General features: G+C 38.0%; 1 pseudogene; it reads right to left on the bottom strand.

The window, feature by feature from the left end:
- Positions 1 to 4,662: 4,662 nt before the first annotated feature.
- LOC123852179 (U6 spliceosomal RNA) lies at positions 4,663 to 4,763 on the bottom strand (annotated as a pseudogene).
- Positions 4,764 to 10,672: the final 5,909 nt, after the last annotated feature.

Raw genomic sequence — 10,672 nt, forward strand, 5'->3', positions numbered from 1 at the left:
ATGGTGGAAGGAGATGAAATAGTCTACTTTTTTCAGTAGAAAATGGAATGAGGTGGGGCATCAGCTGAGAGGGGTGTGGGTTGTGAGAACTAAGTGTTTAGAAAATGTTAAGAAGCAGAAGACAAACGTATGCAAGCATGAACTTATCTGAAATCTACATTTATAAACTAGATAGACCACCAAATGGCCTGTGGAAAAATATGTATGTTTTTGCTTTACAGAAGGGAACATTGGTGATTCAAGGTGTTCTTACCTAGAGAGAAAACATTAAAATGAATTTTTTTCCTATTATCCAACCCTGTATAAATATTATCACATTCTTCATTTGTCTTCAACATTTTGAAATATCCTCACGAATCTCAAAAAGTCATTAATGATTGATATATGTATTGTCACCTCAGACTCTGAAAGACTATCCTGGAATACTAGAGAATCATCACTGCCATTTTGGGGCTATTTTCACATATTTTATACCAATTTGAGAAAAAGTATGGCAGTCATATATGTCAAGAATGATAAAAACCTTATTATACCAGAAGTAAATATGGATGAAAAATTTATTTAAAAGTTCTCCTAAAAGTACTTTGCTCCTAAAACCAAATTTTCTTTGCTTTCTTCACTGAAATCTTAGAGTAGTTTTGAGTATTTTAAAAATCGTATTTGTTTTTCAGAGTCCATCGTCTCTCATGGTTCGTCTACCCCTTCGATTTCCCCCGCTTCATTCTTCCCCTCCCGCTACCTTCTTCTTCTTCTTCTTTTTTTTCTTAACATATATTGCATTATTTGTTTCAGAGGTACAGATCTGAGATTCAACAGTCTTGCACAATTCACAGCGCTTACCAGAGCACATACCCTCCCCAGTGTCTATCACCCAGTCCCCCCATCCCTCCCACCCCACCCCCCACTCCAACAACACTCAGTTTGTTTCCTGCGATTAAGAATTCCTCATATCAGTGAGATCATATGATACATGTCTTTCTCTGTTTGACTTATTTCACTCAACATAATACCCTCCAGTTCCATCCACGTCGTTGCAAATGGCAAGATCTCATTCCTTTTGATGGCTGCATAATATTCCATTGTATATATATACCACATCTTCTTTATCCATTCATCTGTCGATGGACATCTTGGCTCTTTCCACAGTTTGGCTATTGTGGACATTGCTGCTATAAACGTCGGGGTGCACGTACCCCTTCGGATCCCTACTTTTGTATCTTTGGGGTAAATACCCAGTAGTGCAATTGCTGGATCATATGGTAGCTCTATTTTCAACTTTTTGAGGAACCTCCATACAGTTTTCCAGAGTGGCTGCACCAGTTTTCATTCCCACCAACAGTGTAGGAGGGTTCCCCTTTCTCCGCATCCCCGCCAACATCTGTCGTTTCCTGACTTGTTAATTTTAGCCATTCTGACTGGGGTGAGGTGGTATCTCATTGAGGTTTTGATTTGGATTTCCCTGATGCCGAGCGATATTGAGCACTTTTTCATGTGTCTGTTGGCCATTTGGATGTCTTCTTTGGAAAAATGTCTGTTCATGTCTTCTGCCCATTTCTTGATTGGATTCTTTGTTCTTTGGGTGTTGAGTTTGATGAGTTCTTTATAGATTTTGGATACTAGCCCTTTATCTGATATGTCATTTGCAAATATCTTCTCCCATTCTGTCGGTTGTCTTTTGGTTTTGTTAACTGTTTCCTTTGCTTTGCAAAAGCTTTTTATCTTGATGAAGTCCCAATAGTTCATTTTTGCCCTTGCTTCCCTTGCCTTTGGCGATGTTTCTAGGAAGAAGTTGCTTCGGCTGAGATCAAAGAGGTTATTGCCTGTGTTCTCCTTTAGGATTTTGATGGACTCCTGTCTCACATTGAGGTCTTTCAACCATTTGGAGTCTATTTTTGTGTGTGGTGTAAGGAAGTGGTCCAGTTTCATTCTTCTGCATGTGTCTATCCAATTTTCCCAACACCATTTGTTGAAGAGACTGTCTTTGTTCCATTGGACATTCTTTCCTGCTTTGTCGAAGATTAGTTGACCATAGAGTTGAGGGTCCATTTCTGGGCTCTCTATTCTGTTCCATTGATCTATGTGTCTGTTTTTGTGCCAGTACCATGCTGTCTTGATGATGACAGCTTTGTAAAAACAATAGATTTTTGTCAGACTGGTCACTTGATAGCAATTATATTTCCTTAGTTATTAACACATCTACAATGTAAAAAAATAGAGCTACTTATATTTAAAACTTTAATTTGTCATAGGAATACATTTAAGACCTTATATCTCAGGAGCTCTCCCCTAAATACTAACTGATTGAAATATAAACTTCATATCTCATGATGTAGAAATTCTTTTTTTTTTTTGAAATTCTTTTTATCTAAAATATTAAACCTATGGCAAGGAACAGCATAAAATAAAAGCGTTTCTTTAAAAACAAAAACGAAAAACACCACTACAAATACTCCTACTACCTGAATCCTGAGTTTCAGATCCTGGACTTAGGTAGGAAAACCCCCCAGAAAAGCTTGTTATCTAAATCTATTTGTTCTTAAGTTTCAACTATCCAATAGCAGGAATTTGATAGCAAAGAAATGATTTGAAAATTTACTTGAGTTTCTGGTTTCTGAGTTTGGATACCAAGAGATGCCTTGAATACTTCTCCACATGTATACATAGTGATGTTATAATCACTCATATCTATCAGAAACAATATGCATCATGCTCTACTTTTCTCTCTCCTCCCTCATCCCCTAAATCCAGTCAATCAAGTCCTGCAAGTTTGTATCTCCTAACTCAAATCTATTTCTCCATCATTCTCACTTATTCCAACGGTGTCCTAATGGTCTCCCTGCAAATCATGTCACTCTTCAGTCCATTCTTTACACTGTAACCAGAGAAAATATTCTAGAAATTTTCATCATGGCTCTGCCCATTTAACATCCTTCAGTAGCTCATTATTGCCCTTAGGATCAAGACCTAGGTCTCCAGAGCCTCAACCCACATCTTTTCCTGCTACTCCCACTCTATTCCAAGCACATTAAACTTGCACTTGTCTTTTCCAGAAAGAGCTGCATCCTCTTATCTCCAGTGCTTTGGTTATGTTGTCGCTCCTTCCTGGAACATTGTCATCCCAGCTGTGTGAAGAGCTCCTAGTTCAGCTTTCAGCCTAAAATGTTATTTTCTTGGGAGAGTCTTCTCCTGACCTCTCTTTCTGCTACCCAAAGTGTAGATTAGGGGTTTCTTCTCTGAATTTCTATTGGGCCCCATGCTCCCCCTAGCATAGCAGCTTATTCTGTGACGCATCTTATCTATACCCCCCTAAACTCAGTAGGAGCATAGTTACTATCATCAGCTCTTAGTGCAGTATCTAAGGGCACATAGTATACGCTTAATAAATACTGATGAATAAATTAACATTTTCAATAAAATTAGCATCACCTACTCCACAAACTCAAATACAAATATATTCACAATACTCAAATACAAATATATTCATAATACTTTTATTTTTCTAAACAATTGCTTAATTACTCATAGCCCTTTTAGCAGAAGCCCATTATTTAGCAGAAAGCCCATTATTTCCCACTGTAGAAAACTCCCCCATACATTGCCCATTAACACCAAGAAATAACTTATTCAGTCTATAAAGTGTTCTGTTCTCTTCTGAATTGGAGCGTCATCATTGGCTAATGCCATAGTTTCTCATTACCTCACATCGTCCATTTCCGAGACTGGTCCCACTCAATCCAAAAGACAACGCTTGTCCACTGCTTATGGATGATGCCTTTGATTGCCTATATCCCTGCTGGGAAGAAAAGCCCTTTGAGGGATGACAAGCTAAGCTTGCCAAAGATGTTCCACAATTGGCCTTGTAGCCCAGGACTCAGCCACAGCCAATCACACACAGCCCTGGGGGGCTGGGTCAGGATACTAATGGTATATTCCAGAACCCCATTTCTTCATTTTTCTCCAATGAGGACCAATTCCCAAAAAATGAGGCAGTTTTTGTTCTATTTTGTTTATATCAAGACAGAAAAAGTCTTTCTTTGAGTATAAGCAGAATCCATGTCCTTCTAAAAAAGGCTTCCTGAGGGTTTTAGAGGGGAGGGGGGTGGTGTGGGTGAGCTGGGTGATGGGTATTAAGGAGTGCACGTACTCATGGAGCATGGGGTGCTATACACAAACAGTGAATCATGGAGCACTACCTCACAAACTGATGAGGTACTGTATGGTGACTAACATAACATAATAAATAAAATTTAAAAATAAATAAATAAATAAATAAATAAATAAATAAATAAGGCTTTCCTCTGTCAATCTCTATCCTAGCCTGTGCCGTGAAAGAAAGGAAAAATACAAATTTGATCTTTAACAGAGTACTTTTCTGGTGGGGCACCCTGGTTTGTCAAGAAAGAAGAAACTGGCTTTTACTATTTTAAAAAATTGTTAAATAGGGCTGCCTGGGTGGCTCAGTCAGTTAAGCATCTGCCTTCAGCTCAGGTCATGATCTCGGGATCATGGCATCGAGTCCCACCTCGGGCTCCTTGCTCAGTGGGGAACCTGCTTCTCCCTCTCCCTCTACCCGCACCCACCCCCTTCATGCTCTCTCTCTCAAATAAATAAAATCTTGTAAAAAAATAAGTAAAATAAAATTGTGGCAAAAAGTACATAACAAAAAATATGGACTGCATCATAAATGATGTCATTCTCACACAGGGGTCATACTAATCTTCTCTATACAGCTCCAATTTTAACACAGGCATGCCAAAGTGAGCACCATATGTAAAGACCTCTTGTGTATCTGGTGTTTTTTTTGTTTTTGCCTGGCATAATGTTTTTGTTATTCACTCCTATTATTGCATGAGCGCCTGGGTGGCTCAGTCAGTTAAGTGTCCAACTCTTGATTTTGGTTCAGATCATGATCTCAGGGTTGTGAGATTGAGCCCTGTGTCAGGCTTCCTGCTGAGCGTGGAACCTCTTTAAAAGATTCTCCTTCCCTCTCCCTCTGCCCCTTCCCTCCCACTCCCGCTCACACTCTGTCTCTCTAAAAAACAAACAACAAACAAAAAGTTAAATAAATGAGTAATTTCTTGATTTTATATGGTGTCTGTTTATTGGCCAAAAAAAAAGTGTCCCTTATTATTATTTTCAGAATCAATTGATTTCATAAGGAGGAATGTAATGGTGACCCATATAAAGATGATATCAGAATAGGGTGGCAGGTAATGGCAACCCAGGACAACATTGGTGAGGGTGGCAGAGGCAAGCTGGTGGGGTCAGGGGATTGGCTCATACAGGGAATTCAGAAATAAGTAAATATATTTCAGAGAATGGTAGCCAGATTTTTCACTGACTGGGAAAGAAGATATAAAAACAAAAAGGGAGAAAGTTAGAATGAATCCTGCAGTATTGAACTTCATTTGGATACCAATATGAATTAATAGTTTACAATATAGGTGGATAGTGATACAGATAATTATAGAAGTAAAGGTATATACTTATACTTCCTAGCTCTGTCCACAGAGTGAGCCTGGATGCAGAAACATCAAGGTACAAATGAGCACATCTAGACTATGATATTGGTTTCTAAATACCACTCTCCATTAAAAGGAACCAATGTTCCTTGAATAAATAGCTGATTCCAGAAGGGGATGGGGAAAATACAAGTTGAGCTTAGAACATCTTGTTCAGGAAATATGGAAGTCTTCAAAACAAAACAAAAACAAAAAACAATGAGGCCATATCAAGAAGACATAGCATCTGGCTTGAAGGGGTTCCCACTGGCCAAATCTAAGATAATTATAATATTACAATAATATTTACACATTATTACTCATTGAATTAAATAGAATTTGTGATATAAACAAATGAATAAAATATGGGGAGAAGAGACAGCTTTTTCTTACAGCAGAACAGCATTAGAAAAAAAACCCATTTGGCAACTATCATGGTAATAATTCAAGAAAGAATCATCAATGGATTCCAATACCAGTAGATAAAATTCAGATGAGGAACTAGATATTTGTACAGTTTCTAAGTATCTCCACATAAAATACTTACTAATTACAAAGATGAAAAGTAACTTCACAATAGAGAAAATTAGAAGACATCATTTTAATCAAGTGATCACCACCAACAATGTACAAGTTGACACTGTGTGCCACTCAATAGGATATGAAGATTTCTTGAATGAATCCAAATATGAAGGGCATTCTACCAAATGACTGTCTTATAATCTTCAAAAGTGTCAAAGTGATTCCTTCTCTGAGGAGAACAGACACTCTGCAGGAAGTTGAGGAGGAGTGGCAGGGTTTGGTTCAGTGACAGCTTCATGTAGGGACATGGGGGGCCTGGAGTGTGGGGCTCTGGCTGCCCACCGAGAATCTCACCCATCTTTCACGAAAAAAAAAAAGTCAAGATCATGAAACTCAAAGACTCAGAAACCATCCCAGATTGAAACAAACTGGAGAGACATGACAACTAGGTGCAAGGCATGATCCTCGATTAGATCCTTTACAGGTAATATAAAAGACATAATTGGGACAATTCACAAAACTTGAATGGGGGTCTCTGGGTATATAGGCAATTCTCCATACTATGCTTGCAACTTTTCTGTAAATTGGGAATTGTTTCAAAATCAAGTTTGTTTTTTAAAAAGATAAAATCAATAGGTTTCAGAAATTAGTTTTTATAAAAATGTATTTACTAGCTTGTCCAGAATTCATTAGAACTCTTGGATATGTTAAGATGTATTTTCTTGCGACTAATAGAAAATCAACTCAGCTGTCTGAAACAATAACAAAAATGCATTTTCTCACAAATGTTCTGATAGTTTAGCCAAAGGGTTAATTCACCAGCCCAAGACTTTTTTTTTTTTTTTTAAGATTTTATTTATTTATTTGAAAGAGAGCAACTGAGAGAGAGCGCACGTGAGCACAAGCCGGGGTCAGGGGTGGTGGCAGAAGGAGAGGGATAAGCAGACTCCCTGCTGAGCAGGGGGCTCCATGCGGGGCTCCATGTGGGCTTGATCCCAGGATGCCAGGATCATGACCTGAGCTGAAGGCAGATGCTTAATCAACTGAGCCACCCAGACGCCCCTTCAGCCCAAGACTTTCATTAGGTTGTTCCCCTCTTTCATTTCTCAGTTGTAGCAGCTTTGTCCTCCTCTCTTGGTTCTCCTCACAATTGCAGTACGGTTTCAGCAGCTCCAAGCATAATGTTCTGACATTAAAATATCCAACAGCTTCAAGGGACAGAAGAGTACATCTCTTACTCATGCCTGTTTTTATTTTATTTGTTTGTTTGTTTAAGTAAGCTGTTTGTGGGGCTTGAACTCATAACCCTGAGATCAAGAGTCGCATGCTCTACTAACTGAGCCAGCCAGGCAGCTTTCCTTAAAAATATTTGACTACTTAATACCTGAACGAAGTTAGCAAAGAAGTTAGGGAATGGCTGCTGAGTAAGCAACCAAAATTATCTGCCATAATGCTTCTTAATTTAATTGAATAACCTTTAAAGAGTTCTTTAAATATCTCAATTTTCAAGTATACAGAGAAGTTAAAAGAATATACATTATATATAATGGTTTTATGAATTTACTTCACAGCATTCAGGTATTTGATTTTTCTAGACCCAATTACAACAAGTTCAAACCTCCACTTAGTCCACTCACCCCTTGATTCACATAAATCCCATTGTTGGCTTCCCTGACACATAATTCATTTGTCTGGTCATTGGCTGTCTTCCCAACCTCAGCATTCACTGAGATATATGCACACCTCCATCTGATCACCAACTGTGTGGGCCAGTAGAGACTAAGGTGTAGTTTGAAGGGAACAGCAAAGAAAAGTGACAAGATGAACAAAGGGATTATAGGGACAACCCCTGCCCCTTCCCACATACATTGACTCTAAACATTGAAAACCAATAATGTTTACATTATTATGATTATATAAATATTATTCACTGAAGAGCCAAATACTTTTCTGTGATTGTACTTTCTTATCTGGTTCCAGTGCATAATTAAAAGAAGATCCCCTTCATGTCTCTCCTCTGTTGAGTCTCTTGTGTTTTGGGTAACCACACCTTCCTTTTCCTTTATGAATCTATTGCATCCACAACTTCTTGAGAAAGTATGTATGGGAGGTAAACTGCCTGAGTCACGGACTGACTCAGTCTCCACTCTGCTGTCGCACTTGAAGTTTAACTAGTTACAGAATGCCAGGTTCAAAGCATTTTCTATTGTCTTCTTCACATTGTTCCATTGTCCACAACCTTCTACTGTTGCTCTTGAGAATACAATGTCATTTCAATTCCCTATACTTTGAATATAACCTGATTTTTTTCTTTTGTGGAAGTTTTTAGAATCTTCTCTTTATACCAGGCAATGTGAATTTCACAATGATATATTTTGTTTTTATTTCTTTGGTATCCATTTTCTTTTTTATTATAAAAAACACGAGCTTTTTTTTTTTTTTTTGAGAGAGAGAGAAAGTGGGGGGAGGGAAGAGGGAGAAGGAGAGAGAGAATCTTAAGCAGGAGCCACGCTCAGTGCAGAGAATGATGTGGGGCTGGATCTCATGACCCTGAGATCATGACCTGAGCTGAAATCAAGAGTTGGATGCTTAACCGACTGAGCCACCCAGGCGCCACAAAATGAAATGATTAATATAAGACAAATCAGAACCATGGTGAGGTATTAAATTCCTTTTCTTTATACATATGCTAAAATTCCAAAAACAGAATATCATTAAATGTGAAACACATGATAGGACTGTCGATATATACACAGTACATGAAGAGATCTGCCTGCAGTCACTGCTAAATCTGTAAATTCATGTCATTGATACAAAAAACCCTGCAATTAAACTTCTATTCTCCAGTTGTCCTTTTCCTGATATATAAATATTTTTAAGAAATATTAAAGATACGAACAAAATGCATGAAAGAGAGTTTCTGCTAAGGGCTCTCTGTGCTTTACTCAGAACAATTGTGCACTATGCCTTGAAAAAAAAGTGTCGCTCATTTCTAGCTAAGATAGTGGAAGACTCTTCTAGTTCTTTTTTAGTAAATTTATTTTTTCAATCATTTGAGAGAAAAACACAAACATAGCTCAGGAATCAAATCACATTTTTATATTGTCAAGTTCATTATAAAATGCTGCTCAATTTTAGAACATCACTAAAAGGACACTTTTCTGCAGAAAAAACAAAACAAAACAAAAAATGGCTAAGTTCAAGTTTTTGTTGTTTGACCAAGACACAATAATACAATTTGAATGTCATGATCATTACAGCCTGAAGTGAAAGATAAGCAGTTTAGGGAAAAACAACTATGCAATTCCTTGTTTCACCATCTCTTTCCCAAACAATGAAGAGATCTCTTGCCATTTTATCTATGCCTTTCTTTTTTAAGCCTTATGTTGTACTCTGAAAGTTTACTAATCTATTTGTATTCAAAATCTGTAAAGGCACGTTTCTAGACACAGTGACACATCAGTGACTTAGCTGAGTTCTTCTGCACAATGAATTGACTTCCAGGTAGTTGACAACTGCAGATAAAACACTATTATTAGAGGTCTCTTTCCTCCAGGCTTCTGGTATCTTGGATGCTTCTTTTGGATTGCTGGGACTCGAGTCACAGAGAATACGTGGCTGCTAACTGTGTACCCCATGGTATATCTTCATCCAGAGTGTGCAGTGTAAACACACCCATAATTGAAATGACAATTTTTACAGCAGATGGAAACGCTTCCTTTAAATCCAGTTGGCCTAAAAGACGAATGAACTTCAGTGTTGAGTCTATAATACTATCAGGAGTATATGCAATGTTCACATGTCCTTTTCTGAATGTTTTCCATTTTTCCATTATAAGCCACAGCTCCTTGCTTAGGATGTTATCATGTGTCCAAATCCAATTCTGATGGCAGCAGAGCAGGTTGATGGCAAATATGTGCTCCCAAGTGTTTTCACGTAGGTCTTCACCAAATTTTTTACTAGCCTGGAATTCTTTGGGTTGTGAGGGTGGGAGGGAATCAATTATAATTTTTAATCTCTTCATCAATGAGTTTTTTTTAAAGCTGGTTTTTTGAAAAACCTAATAAAACATATTAACCTCTGACAAGATTGATTAAGAAAGAGAGAAGGCAATAGGGAATATGAATTAGAAATGAAAAGGCTCCATAAGTGGGGGAATAGGTATGGTCATGAGATTGAGGTCAAAGCAATTCAATGTGGGCGAAAGTCATGTGCACTACTACCAGGCCTGTCCCCTACGAATATCTCGAATGTAAACCTCTGCTTTTCCCCTCTCTGGACTTGAGATAGGTAGGCATGGCTACATGGAAGAGGGTGGAAACAGATGATAAGAACCTGGGTCCTCAAATTACCACATAAGGAAGATACCTACCAACAAGAAACACCTATTTGGATTTTATTCAAATGAAAGGTAAACTTCTGTGTTTGAACAATTTTTGGGTTTGCAGTTAGCATTATCTTAAACCAGAAATTAGAATATAATAAATACAGCATCTCAAATTAGAGAGGAAAGAATTCTATTCAATACATGTGCTTATTTTTTTAAGTAGGCTCCACGCCCCACATGGAGCCCAATGTGGGACTTGAACTCATGACCCTGAGATCAGGACCTGAGCTGAGATCAAGAGTCAGAAGCTTAACTGACTGAG

Source organism: Mirounga angustirostris, unplaced genomic scaffold (assembly GCF_029215605.1).
Source record: "Mirounga angustirostris isolate CCGP_5_RB_7025 unplaced genomic scaffold, mMirAng1.0.hap1 SCAF_10, whole genome shotgun sequence".
Taxonomy (NCBI): Eukaryota; Metazoa; Chordata; class Mammalia; order Carnivora; family Phocidae; genus Mirounga; species Mirounga angustirostris.